General features: G+C 33.4%; 1 protein-coding gene across 1 annotated transcript in view; it reads left to right on the top strand.

The window, feature by feature from the left end:
* The window catches only part of LRFN5 (leucine rich repeat and fibronectin type III domain containing 5), a 325,519-nt gene that overhangs the window by 32,597 nt on the left and 278,158 nt on the right, over positions 1-14,764 (top strand). The window lies entirely within an intron of this gene.

The following is a 14,764-nucleotide window of genomic DNA, read 5'->3' as shown; positions in this document are numbered from 1 at the left end:
CACCATGCCCGGCTAATTTTTTTTTTTCCTATATATTTTAAGTTGTCCAATTAATTTCTTTCTATTTTTGGTGGAGACGGGGTCTCGCTCTTGCTCAGGCTGGAACCCCTCATTTTTTCTTAAGAATATCTCAACTTTTTTTCTCAACAAGCCTTAGTGAAATCATTTATCAGAGTAGATAAAGAGAAAAAGATTCTTCTCTCTAGGCTGGTCATCTTTTCTTATTGTCAAGTTTAGCATCTTTAACTCATTGATTCATTCATTCAATAAATATTTATTGATAAAATTCTTCCTATGTCAGAAATGATGGTAGGATCTAAAGACTCTGAAGTAAACAAGAGAGAGATGGCTGTTGCCCTTGTTTAATATACAGATTAGCAGAGAATAAGATACTCAGAAATTCATGGATTCAATGCAGTGAGCACCAATTTGGTGTCTAGTACTGGTAGTAGCATAAAGATATAGAGTGGCTTTGTATGGGTGGGGACTGTTATGATACAGGAAACTTAGTGTGCTGTGGCAACATTTAAGGTAGGATCCCATCTGTTGGGCTCACCTTCTTCTGGGTCTTCTGTTCAGTCCATACTACATATAGTTCAATGATGGTGAATGTTAGACTAGCCCTGACATTAGAGCTGCCATTCTGACTCTCGTAAATTCTCATTTAGTGTGTAAGCTATTAAAATTAAATTGTTAGGCTAGATTCCTCACCAACTGGTTTTTTAAAGGTAGATATTTATAGATCTCAATAGATCTTTAAAGATGTTGAAGATGCCATGTGTCTCTGTATTTGCAGAAAATACTTTCTGCAGTTATTCATGAGGTCTGGGGATTTTCCTACTTTTCTTTCTGTTTTGATGATGTAGACTACTGTGGCTCAAGTGCTGGATTGAGAATGTCTTTGAGGAATATTCTTTGTTAATGAAAACATATTGCTCTGTGGTTGTTTCTTGTGTTACACCATCAGATAATTTATCCAACAACAGGAGCCTGGGGTTTTACTATTCAACAAACTTTATGCTCACTTATTTGTGGGCTTCACTTCCATGCTGCTTTATGGCCTTGAAAGAGTTTTCTATTATGTGTTTGTAAAATAATTCCATTGTTTTACTTCAACTCACTCTCTTCAACACATGCACATGCAAAGGATCCTACACTTTATTTAGGTTAGACAAATACCATTCTGTTTCGCAGAATGGAATTTCCTAATTGGATCATTGGTATACTGAAACAAATCTTGTCCATGCATTACTAAACTGTTTGTAGTTTTCTAAACATACTAAACTATTTCATGTTATGGTTTCTTTGCTTCTGTTCTTCCTTCTGCTAAAATATCATTTTTCCTATCATCCCCCAATTAATTATTTAACAGGATTTTTATACTTTCCTATTGGGGAAGGCTTTCCCTGTCCTTCAAAGTTGAGGTTAGTATCACACATTTTTTTCCCCACACTAATCTCAAATCATATGTACTGGAGAGGCCACAGGTGGGTTCTGTATTTTTGTGCAGAATATTTTCATAAATTGAAGATTCAGTTCCAGGATCTTTATTCATTTTTTAAATATATTCTTTACTGAGGTAAAATATATATGCAATTTACCATCTTTATTCTGTTTAAGTGTATAGTTTAGTGGTAATAAATATATTTATATAATTTTTTTTCCTTCATCTTCCCCTCTCTCTTTCCTTCCCAGCCTCTAGTAACTGCCAATCTACTCTTTATCTTCATGGGATCCACCTTTTTAGTTCCCACATACGGGTGAGAACATGTGGTATTTGTCTCTCTCTGCTTGGCTTACTTTACCTCACATAATGGCCTCCAGTTCCATCCATGTTGCTGTAAATGATAGGACTTCATTTTTTTTATGGCTGAATAATATTTCCTTATGTATATAGATCCTATTTTGTTTATCCATTCATTCATTGATAGTTATTTAGGTTGATTCTATTGCAAATGATGCTGCAGTAAACTTGGGAGTACAAATATCTTTTTGATATATTGATTTCCTTTCTTTTGGATATATACCCAGTTTTGGAATTGCTGGATCATATGGTAGTTCTACTTTTAGTTTTTTTGAGAACCTTCATACTGATCTCCATGGTGGCTGGCTGTGTTAATTTACATTCCCACCAAAAGTGTAGGAGGGTTCCCCTGTCTTCACATCTTGCCGGTATCCATTATTGCCTGTTTTTTTGATATGAGCCATTTTAACTAGGGTGAGATGACATCTCATTGTGGTTTTGGTTTGCATTTCTCTGATGATTAGTGATGTTGAGAATTTTTTCATATACCCGTTGGCCATTTGCATGTAGTCTTTTGAGATATATCTGTTTAGACCTTTAGCTCATTTTTAATCAGATTATTCACTTTTTTTGCTATTGAGTTATTTGGTGAGCAGATGTTTTTCTGAGAACTTTACTTTTCTATGTAGAAGCCATTGTGTATCAGAGCATGTTTCATCATCACACTTGCATATTATATTTAAATCTTGTTTTATCTTTATTTCCACATATATTAGACAGACATTAATGTCTTTGAGGACATGTTATATTTAACATTTATTTAACTTTTTTATCATAGTAGTGCCTAGAATAGTGTTCAATTATATGAAAAAGCATCAATGATGATATAAAACACAGGTAACAGTTTTCTCAGAGATTTTCCCTGTGCTCACTGATATTAAGTGAAAGATTTGCTTTAGAGTGATATTTGAAAAACTTTCCTCAATAAAGAAATACTGGGAAGAAGTAGGAAGCACCTATATACACTTGAGTAAAATTAAAGGAAAAACTTTCTCTGAATGAAATGAGTTTAAAGCAATGACTTGTTTCAGATATGCAATTATCTTTCTGAATTGGTTGTTAGATCATGTAAATTCAATAAATACTGTTAATGCTTATTGTTTGAAAAATATAATTTGAGTTACTGACCCTTTTCAGGGATTTCTGAATCCCATTTTTGAGGAATGCATGGCCTTAAAAAACAGATCATTTCCTTGCATTGCATTCTTCCCATTTGCTTAATATAAGTCCATATTATTTACTCAGAATCCAGAAATTCTAATTCCATGTTGTAGATGTTATACTATAAAATCAGTTATTTGCTATTAATTCAGATGTGTAATAATAAAACATTGAGAAGAATCTCACTTGTTTAAGAGCATTACTATTTCACATTATATACTTTTGAGAGGACATAAATGGGAAGAGATAATTTTCTTTTACAGTAAGCTATCTTACTCATGTGAGACATACCCTTTCTTCAGTCACGGAGCATAAATTTCTCTATTCAGATTTTCATTAGTGATTTTTAAAGTCATTTATATCAATTTAGGCATAGTTTATTTTCTTGAGAGTTTTCCTTTGATATATATTTGCATTAGTTCTTTATTGTCTTGCTAGTTATCTTTTATATTAAAAGAATTTCATTTTAATTCATTGACTTTAGATGGAAGATTTATAAATTATAATCTGGAGATCTTTTCTGCTTTATCAAATGCTGGAGTCAATTAGTTTGGAGTGGCTTATATAAAGCTCTGGACTCTGTTCTTATAGTTTTCCCTCTTTTAATCCTTACTATATATTCCTGCAAGATAAATCTTCCTAAAGTGGTTCAGTCATGTAATTTCCATACTCAGAAACCTCCAGAGATTACCCATTGCTTATTAAATTAAATTCAAACTTGCTCTCTGACATTCATGGCCCTCCAAACCCCAATATAATCCAACCGCTAGTCTCATCTATTACTACTCTGTCTGAACTGTTCACAACGATGTAACTAAATTTATTTGGCTTGTACAGGCTCTATTTTTTTCCACTCATTATAATTTTCTGGGCTTGTTCTCCCTAGAACCCTTGCTCTTGTATCACTTCTTACTGTTCAAATTCAGCTGATCCTTCAAAGCTCATCTCAGAAAACCATGTATGTGAGAAGCTTCTCCTGATTTATTTATTCAACAAATATTTATTTGCCAGCCATTAGTCAAGTGTACTGTGAATGAAAAAGACAAACCCCTATTATTTTAGCTTACTTTTTATATAGGGGGCATAGATAATAAATGAACAAATAAATATATAAAATAAACAAATACAAATGTAAATACATAAAATAAACATGTAAAATGCTAATAAGTGCTATGAAGGAAAATATTGAAAGTGGGATATGAAGTGGGGAATTGGAGAGGCAGTACTGATATTTTATTGAGGGTGATCAGAAGCCTATCATCTCAGATGAGGAGACATTTTCAGAGAGAGACAACTGAAAGGGAGAGTAAGTCATGAAGATATTCAAGAGAAGAACAGAGCCTGAGGGAAGATGAGTTCGAGAACCCTGGGGCAGAAGCAAGCTTGGCATGGTTATAAAACAGCCCAGGGGCACATATGACCAAAGAGAAATCAGTGAGCAGGAGAGTCACTGAAGAAGTCTGAGAGGAGTGAGTTCTTGGGCCAATCTAAGGGCTTTGGCTTTCAGTATGAAAGTGATTAGAAGCCAGAAAGGATTTTGAGCAGAGACGTGACCTGAAATGGCTTATGTTGAATAGATTGTAAGGACACAAAAGAAAATCAAGGGAGTACAAAAGGCTATGCTGATCAAGATTTGATGGTGAATTGAAACAGGGTTCTGGTGTAGGAAGTAATGACATTCAGGGAAAGTTTTATAAAACAAGAAAGTATATTTGAAGGCAGGTAAGAATTCACAAAGAAAATCAGTAGCATTTTGGGAAACATTTCTTCATCTTAAAAACTACCATTACTTTTTATTACATTAGGTTCTTGTGCTAGGTTCTTTACTGTGCTCTTCACTTCCATTTTCCATATTTAAATCTCATAACAATCCTATGAAATATAGGGGTTATTATTGTTACATTTTTACAGATGAGGAATTTGTAATACAGAGAGGTCGAGTTTTAAGAAAATATTATATATGTCTATCTCCCTGTATTCTTTTTATAGAAGGGAAGAAATGACCGGGAATAAATATACCAGAATATCAATAGTGGTAGAATAATAGATAAATTTTTTGGATCTTTGTATTTATCTGTATTTCTTTCAAGAATAGATACTAATTTTACTTTACTTATTTTAAAATTACTATATTTTGATGAATAAAGATATTTATTTTATAATATGAAAATTAAATATAAAAGTTATGAATTTTCACCCCATTTATTTTACTTTACTGCTTTATAGTTGACAAAGTATAGGATTTGTAGTCAGACTTGGCTTCAAGTTCTATCACCTTGGGCAAATAATTTAGCCTTCATGAACCTCAGTGTATTCATCTGTAAACTAAAATCCCAAGTTTTTAGGCTTATTTTCAGCATGCAAGTGGATAACAAAATGACAGTTTTAGACACAATGCCTGTAACATAATAGGACATAATAGATGGTTGCTATTATCATGTCCATGTTATATAAATGCTCAGATTAAATTACTGAAGAAATACAACATAATATATGGTATCATAATATATAACACGGATAGCTGAATGTTATAACTAATAAATTACCATAAAAATTAATTTCATCTATGAACTTTGCTTAATTTCACAATTTCTCTCATTTCCTAATATTATGACTTGATTAAAGTCTTTGGTGCTGTTTTGAGGCATGGCATTTATTTTCCTTTTATTTCATAGTTAATAAATGTTCATTTCCTTTCACTTATTTTTAAATACCTTAATGGGTATCTTTAAATAGGTTTGAATAATTACAAATAATCAATTCAGGATTACATTTAGATACTGGTTTAAGATGGGTCAACGTTGTTTAGTGAAAAATTCCACTGACTTCAGTTGCGAACAGACTTGGTGTCAGTGCCTGTTTTGTCTAAATACAAGTTTTAGGATCAGGTCCAGTTCCATAAAAATCATTGCAATTATAGCATTATGTGTAATAATGTCCCAGTGTAAGTTAAGATATTCTTTTACTCAATTACATTTTTAAAACAGCAGGCAAAAGTGTTTTCTGTAATGTTTGTAAATGTTGCCTTTTCTAGTTAGGAAATTAAAAAAAATCATAAAATAAAACTATTTAGATGAAATAGTTATGTGCGCACCTAAAATAACAGCATAGACTGCATCTTCCTAATACACAAATGTATGTATGTTTTTCCCTGTGTCTTACCCCTAAGACTCAGTTGCATTTTTTTCCTAGGGAAGGGATTAAAGAAATAGAAAATAATGCAGTGTTCTGCAATGTATTTCAAAACTATCAGTCCTACTAAATTATTGTTGTATAATTTATATTATCTACATTTGCCTTACATCTATGCCCAGTTATTCCCATTGACTTTCACTTTTCTTCAATGTTAAAGGATACCTCGTAGTACAGTAACTGTTGCAAAATAAATTTAGGATGTCATGTGATGGTTCTCAATAAAACTACATAAAACTGAGTTCAGTGTGTGAAGGGTATTCATCATAATGAGTTCTACTGTATCTACTCAATTATAGATCTATATGAATCACCAATGATCTGTCTTTTCAGCATCTCCTTCTATATTGGAAGTCATACTCATTCTTGAATTGTACCCAAAAAATGTTTCTATAATAAGTTGGTAAGTTCTTCTAGTAATGGAATCATCCTAAGATACCATTCTGTGTAATGTAGTTTCTCCCTATGGCATCTCCTGAAGTTCAAAAAGTAATAAAGGCAAATAGCTTAATATGGAGAAAGAATATCCAGTGCTGCTGGCTAGGCATGAGGTTTTATATACTTCAAGAATAGAAATAAAGTAGTAGAATAATATAATTTTGTAGCCCAAGAAGAATTGTGTAATCCTACCCGATACACTATCTGTTTAGATATAAGTCCTGAAATACTGAAATATGAAACTTTCCTCTAGGATATTGTTAGCTATAATGTATCTGTAGACTGACTCCAAGAACTGTATGTTCTAATGGATGCTAAAGACACTGCTTTAATTGGTTCGAAGTGATCTGATTTTCTTTTAAACTATGGAATTTGGGTCCATTTGCATTTTATAATTTTCAGCTTTGATTCCTTTTTTACATTGAAAATTGTTTGAAAGTGAAGTTTGTTCTTTCAGTTTCTACATATACTGCATCAACATTCTTTTAAGTTATTCTTAAATGTAATATCTAATATGACAAATTCATTATTATAGCCCCTTAAGAAAAATTTCCCTAGCACTTAGTTGTTCCCAAATAAGTACAAAGATAGCATGTTAATAGTTTTATGATTTTAGAACTCAGAGAGAAATTATTTTTGATTTATAGTGAAACTGGAACCCATTACTCTCTAATAATTAGTCTTTTAAGGTCAAAAAACTATACCAAATTCTGAACATTAACCCAGATATATCCTTCAAAATGATGGATATAAGTGTCCTAATTTAATAAATTCCTTTAAAATCATACATAAAATTTGTATATTCACAGGCCTATGTATTTGATAGTATATATAATTTATCTGAAACTTCACAAACCAAAGAACCTAAATACTCAAATATCAAGATTTTGAGTCAATTTTTAAAAGTTAGTACATAACAGTCAAAAGTTAAGTGGAAATGTCTAATTTTTAAGATAAATTTAATGATTTAATAGAGATTTGTCTGTGTGTCAGAATGTGCTATGTAGTATGTGAGTGATTAAAAAATAAGAAAGGCATAATCTTTGTTTTTAAGAAAATTGATATGTCCTTGAGAAATATGGTAACCTCACACATGATTCTAATCAAAGCAGAATGTGAAGTGTGCAATAAGAGACCACTGGGTTATAGGGTTTAGTGAAAGAAAGATAAGATCCAATTGTTAGGAATCCAGAAAAATATCACAGAGAAGAAGGCACCTTAGATGGTCCTTGAAGAACTAGTAGAACCTCTTTCCTTTGAAAATAAAGGGTAAGTATTTTAGAATAAGGAAACAGTATGAATTAAACAATAGGAGGAGGTGCAAATTATATTTAGGAATAAGGAGAAATCTTAATATTACTTGAATTCAGGGCATAAATCAGATAATAATGGGAAAAAATACCTGAAAATATATTAGAGGCAAAGATTTCATATTCAATTTTGATGGCATTTGGGGAGCCATTGAGGTTTTCCGAGCTTGGAAATTACACTGTTGGAACTTACTTGTGAATGTAATCCCAGATATTGGTTCATCTTATGAGTTAGAGAAATATTTGAAGAAAAGAGACTGGTTAAAAGGCAGTTAAAGAATCCTGGGTGTGAGGCAATGAGGACATGCATCATGGAGTTGGTATTAGAACTGGAAATAAACATCTGGCTCAGTGAATTCCAGTTTACTTCCATAAGAACTCAACAATTAGAAGTTTTAATACATTTTCTTTTTTGAGATTGCAGGGGTTAATAATGAAGTCTCTTTTAATCTGAAAGAGGGGTTTATTTTATGGCTCTTTCACACTCTTCCTGACTGTGGTCATTTTCTATGGCCTGCAGGCCCCTCAGTACCTGTTACATTATTTAGGCCAGAAGGAAAGTAAGTGCTCAGGCTATGGTCCTCAGCAGCAGGTGTGAAGCAGGTTCATTGTACACTGGTTACCAGCTTGTCTGAATCTAGTGAGACAGAACACACTCACATGCAACGAGTTACGTGAAGTGTATTTATTACTTACAGAGAGGCAGCAAGGGACAAAAGAAGCCTAGGATCTCTTGTGATCTGATCTCCTAAGGCTCAAGAAAGCGGTCCAGGGCTGATTGAACCTTGACTGCACATGTCTCACTTGCATCGGAGCCGAAGAGGCCCAAAAGGCAGCCTGGCCTCAGTTATATACCTCAGGGGCAGCATAAATCACTGAGCAAAGCTTTGAAGGATGTCCTACTTCCATGGGAGAGAGGAACAAAGCCTGGGCTGTCCCATCCCTATCTTAGGATATTACATTTTCAGCACATCCTATGGTTATTCTTGAGAACTGCACATAAGAAAGAGAGGAGAATTGGGTTGGTCCATGCCCACCCAGAGAACTGTCTTGTAAAAGTGGCTCATTCTGCATCAGGCTGTTTAATTCTATGATGGAAATGAGAGAGTTGATCTCTTTTCTTGGCTTTCATCATCTTACAATAGTGGAATTATGTGGTTTGCAGCACCGTATGTTCCGATATATTGTTTTGTTTTAATTTAATCATGTGAAAAATTGAAACTACTAGAATCAAGGAAAAGGATGATAGGACTCTTTTTTTCCTTTTCCAAATGTACTTTTCTCTGATATAGGTATAAATCCAGGGGTTTTATTAGAACCAGAATCTGTTGGTACTAGTCTCTAGTTCTTAAAGAGCTTCATTCTGAAATTGCACACTTTACCTTTATCCTGTTATCCCAGCACAGCAGTCTAGACTGGAATTATTCTATTTACCCCGGTTTGAGGTCTGTGTCAGCCAAGGCCAGAACAGCCTGCGTGGACTCCATGTTATTCTTTTGCTCTGAGCTTCGGACACCTCATTTAGATGTTATTTATATAATTGATTGCTTATGGATAAGTGAAATTTGCAGCCCGTGTCTAAGGATGAACCTCAAAAGTGTAAGAGCTGCTTGATTTGGATATTTTTACTAAGGATCCAGGGATATGATCACAGTCTTCACAATTTTGAGGGAGTCTTTAGGACCTTTTTGGCAGGATTAGATTGTCATGTCAGCTCAGCACCTTGAACAGTTCCTCTCTGCCCATGGACTCCATGGCAGGTACTCACTTTTGTTTCTTTCTCAAGCTTAAATTTACCGGAAAAAAATCTTTCCAGATTTTGCTTCAAATTTAGATTTCATTCTTTGTTTACTCCCTTGCATTTAATATAAAAACATTGTCTTATTTACAGGTCCACCTTATTATACTAACACCAGACCCCTTTGCTATTGCCCTTTGTGACTGGACCAACTGCACCCATAAGACAGCTTTGACACCTTAAACACGTGCTGTTTAATATATGAGGATAACCTGTACGCGTGGGTAACAGGACTTTGGTTTCTGTACTCAGCTTGTAGAAATGATATAACCTTGAGGACTTTGGCGTCTCTGGGATTTCTGCTGTTAATAGTGAGAACTTTGTATATGTCACTATATTTTCATGTTACACTACCTATTAATTTGTTCCTCATAATTAAATGATAGAAGGTTAGAAACCAAGGTTGGCCCTACCAAGAGCTGTAAAATTAACCTTAGAATGTAATGGGAGCATCTCTATAGTGTTAATAGTCAGTTCTACACTGTCAGAGAGGCAGCTGTGTATCCCCAGGAATTACTGTGCGGTAGCCCTCCACATTCTTGCTTAAATATATTTTCGAGGATGAATGATGAGAACAATTTAGTGAAGAAAAATAGACTGTGAACGTGTCATATAATATTCCAATTAATTTCTTTTGCTAAATAAGCAAAAGACATTTAAAAATATCTCACCTACCAATTTCAAGTTTGTAATTCTCCTAATATGATGTGTCAATTCTCCTTATCAAAATTCATGTTTTGATAATGAAAAATGAAAAATCTTAGTTCTTTAAAAAAACAATTCTAAGCAAACTCAATTAACAGAAGCTAGGTTTAAAATTAATGTAACCTAAATTATATAAGATAACATAGTTTTTATAATAACATAAACTAAAATATGTAATATATAGGCACATATAAATTTACATTTTATGAAGGTTAGAAATAATGATAATCAGACCAAGTGCAGTGGCTCATGCCTGTAATCCTAGCACTCTGGGAGGCCAAGGTGGGAGAATTGCTTGAGATCAGGAGTTTGAGACCAGCTTGAGCAAGAGGGAGATCCTGTCTCTACTAAAAAAAAAAAAAAAATAGAAGAAATTAGCTGGACATGGTGGCATGCACCTGTAGTCCTAGCTACTTGTGAGGCTGAGGCGGGAGGATCGCCTGAGCCCAGGAATTTGAGGTAGTAGCAAGCTATGATTATACCACTGCCCTCTAGCCCAGGCAATAGAGCAAGACTCTTGTATGTATGTATATATGTATGTATAAATAAATAAACATGTATTTATTTTTTAGAGTCTTTAAAATACGATTCTGAAAATACAGTATCAGTGAGAAAATGAGTGATTGTGTTTCAAATACAGACAGAAATAATTTGTATATCTTTTGACATCTCTTAAAAAGCATTTTTTTATTTTATTTAATCCTTACAAAAATGTGAGGTAGCAAATGTTGGTATCATTATCTTTATAGTACAGATAAGAAATTTGTTCGATAAAACTTACCTGAAAAGTTTCAGAAATGGAACTAGAATCTTCTGACTCTTAATATTATTTTGTCTCTATTGAAATGCTGAAATAAAATATTTTTCCTAAGGATAAAGTTCTTAAACCATTTGCTCATCAGCAAGAATCAATTATATTCCTCTTGGCCAGGTGTCTTGCAGGGTACTAGGAATATACCAGTAAAAATACAGTTTTTGTCTTCAAAATGCACAGTCTGATAAATACTTTTTACAGTCCATGTCATACTCTAATCTGGAAATCACAGACACAGGGGATAATTTGTCTATTTAACAAACAATATGTTACAGTCTTGTGGTTCTTTCTGCAATATTACTAATTAAGCAAAGAGAAGCTCGTGAGTCCAGATGCAATTGTTTTATCTGCAGGGCTGAGTGGATGGCCTCTTAAAAAGAGCACTTTCCCAGGAACAAGACATCTGGATTCCATCGTTGTCTTGTTACTGACTTGATGTGCAACTTTGAGAATATCATTTAACCTTCTGAATCCTAAGTTTGTTTATTGATAAAAGGATCATAAAAAAACTTGCCTCACTTACCTCCCAGGATTGATGTAAGGAAATAAATATATTATTTTACAGGTAAAATTGAAATTGAAAAGTGTAAGAGGATTGAACAGACATAAAGTAGTAATGTTTAATTTTGGACTGTGTGGAGAAATTACTATCAAATAATTAGAATTATAGAAAAAACTGCTGCACTGATGATATCTAGCACATTTTAAAATTGGGTGGCCATATTCCTGGGATCACAGGTGAAAAGTAAATCTAGGTAACATACATGTCAGAGGGGAAAACGTATTTCATTTTTACTCTCAACACTGTAACATTCCAAATAACCTTTGTTAATATGGGCTTACAGGCTGAGATAAATTGGAGTGCCACTTTTCCTTTGGCTTAGACTGTTTATAAATATAAAGACCCACTTTTAATGCCAAACCAAGTAGTAAGTTATTGTTAGACACCTGTAATAATTCCAGAATTTCAGCGCAATAATGGACATCAAAGGATTATATTTTTATGCAGACAAAACTTTGCTTTTGCATAAAAAAACTGGGCATATGTTTACACCCTCTAATTGTTTCTATTAATATCATGACCTCTATTATTTCGCATTGTACTTGTGTTTATACCTTTGAAGAAGCAACACTGCAGGAAAGATTAGAATACTGTGGAGACAGAGTCATGTGGAGTACTCATGAAAAATTAAATGCCCTCAGCATTAGCAGAAGTAGGTCATTTCTTTCTTAATTAAATTTGTATATCATAGTCACTGATTAACCTGTATTTGGATAGTAGGTAAGTCTGGATCTTCCTTATTGTCAAAGCTGTCGTACAAGCACCTGCCATGTGTAACAGACAAATAGTCTCAACTTAAAAGATTATCCAAGAAGTTTCTTTCTCAAATTTCATTGCCCTTTATCACATATTATTTCATGATTTTACACCTCTATCTTTCCGACTTCTAGGATTCTCTATCCAAATGACCTATTTTTATCTTTGGTTGCTTATATCAGCAAAACATGAAAAATCGGAAGTCTAGATAGAATACACAGGGCATTACCTTAGGAACTATACACGAATCCCTAGTGTTAGAATTTCAAGGGCAAGCATTTGAAGAAATGACACAAAGAACTTTATGTTTTTCAAAGGTATAGGATGGCTGAGCAGACAAAGAAAAAACTTCACACTCTCTCAAGTGCAAATTACATGAACTGTTGGCAGATATTCGCCTCCTAATGTAAAACCACAGCACAGTAACTTGAGCCATATTTGATCATTCCCAGAGACAGGAAGATCTCTTTGGAGGGCATTTGAAAACATTATTCTGAAGGTCTGAAAAGGACATTGGATGGGTCATACGAAATATTAACTATATATTCAGGTATTACATTAGAGCACTCTACAGAAGTGGGAATGCATTTGGTTGTAGATTTCATAAAATGAATGAAAGAAATCAATTCATAGTTCTCTTTCACCATCATTAAGAAAATATTACCTATACTCTTTTTGATTAATTGCTGATTGGTTGGGAAGACTAATATTTTAGTTAATTAAATTTGTAAATTTTGGCAATTTTATGATAATATATTTTTCGATGTTCTGAAACACCATACTATAGTGATAAAATTGCTATTTTCTCGTTGTAGTTGGACATCAGTACTTTTATCGTGGAGTGGCTTTTCTATAAATTTCTATCACACATTTGTAGTTTGCTTGGGAAGAAAATCAACATGAAAATGAATACCAAATTGCTCTTTAAATTTCACAAATATGCTGCCAAAGTGGTAGTTATCAGATCAGTGGTGTCCTAAATCAAATATTGACATAATTCCTTGTGGTTTGATAATGGCTTTACGATTAAGATTTAAAAAATTTTGAAAGGTCAAGGGTAATTGTCCTGCTTCAGAAGGTGAAGATTTGAAACATTACTATAGTCACACAAATCAACCAACTTCCTTTTGTTTTCATAGTGCAAAATAGTTTTCCTTGTTGAAAATGAGTGCATCAGCATAAAAGCCCCTTGAGCAAGAAAAGTGTGTATTGATCACCATAAAGTGCATTTCTGTAATACCTTGAAGTTATTTAAATTTACCCTAAACCATGTTCTGTTTCTGACAATAGATTCCTTTCATGTGTTATTTATTGATTTACAGCTTTATAGAAACGGAAAAATAATTTCGTTGTGAAAAAACACATGTAAGACCTTGTCATACAATTTCAATTTCTTTGTAGCTTTAAAAAAAATCACAAATATTATACTCAATTTAAGAGTTAACAGATTACCGAACTTAACTATTTATTACACTTTTATCCTCCAGCAATGTGTTGAAATAGATATGCATGCTGAATCATCTATATGATCACAAAGTAAAACCTGGCTGGGAAACATGTAGAAAAAATAGATTCTAGAATGAAAGGTTGTTTTTGTTATAACATGAATTCTAGTTTTTCTCAGATTTACCATATCATCCCTTTGCACTTCACAGTTTCCATTTGGAAAATGGTGATAACTGTAGTTTTCATCTAGCTCAATGAATGTTACAAAAACAGATGAGGCTACATATATACACAGTTAGCAGAGCTTTCAAAGAAAGTTGCTTTGCAGATGTAGGCAATGAATAGGTCAAATCTCTGGCTAAAGCAGGTGCTTTCTCATTGTTACTTAGTTTCTTTCATTCTAAGGGCAAAGCAGGCTCTCTGCCAAAAGACATGGAGTATCATAAAGAACTGGCACAGATTCCAGGACTTGAGCCCTCTCTCTCGCGTCTGTCTTCCTGATGATCTGGATCAAACAAAGACTGCCAGTATGGATTGATAGAAAGAAATTTACTTCATGATTTATGGGCCTCTTCTTGCTACTTCTAAACTCTTTTTTTTTCCCCTTAACGTCTTGAATTCTAGAGTAAAAGGATAAGGAAAATATGCTGTTGTTTTACATAAAATTGTATATAATATGACACCAATGTTTTTAATGCTAAAGATTAGAGTCCCATAGTTAGCTGGATTAAAGCACGAGTATTTAAATGCAAATAATTAGTTATACTTGTATACTGTT

Source organism: Propithecus coquereli, unplaced genomic scaffold (assembly GCF_000956105.1).
Source record: "Propithecus coquereli isolate 6110/MARCELLA unplaced genomic scaffold, Pcoq_1.0 Scaffold271, whole genome shotgun sequence".
NCBI lineage: Eukaryota > Metazoa > Chordata > Mammalia > Primates > Indriidae > Propithecus > Propithecus coquereli.
This window is presented reverse-complemented; position numbering and strand designations above follow the sequence as displayed.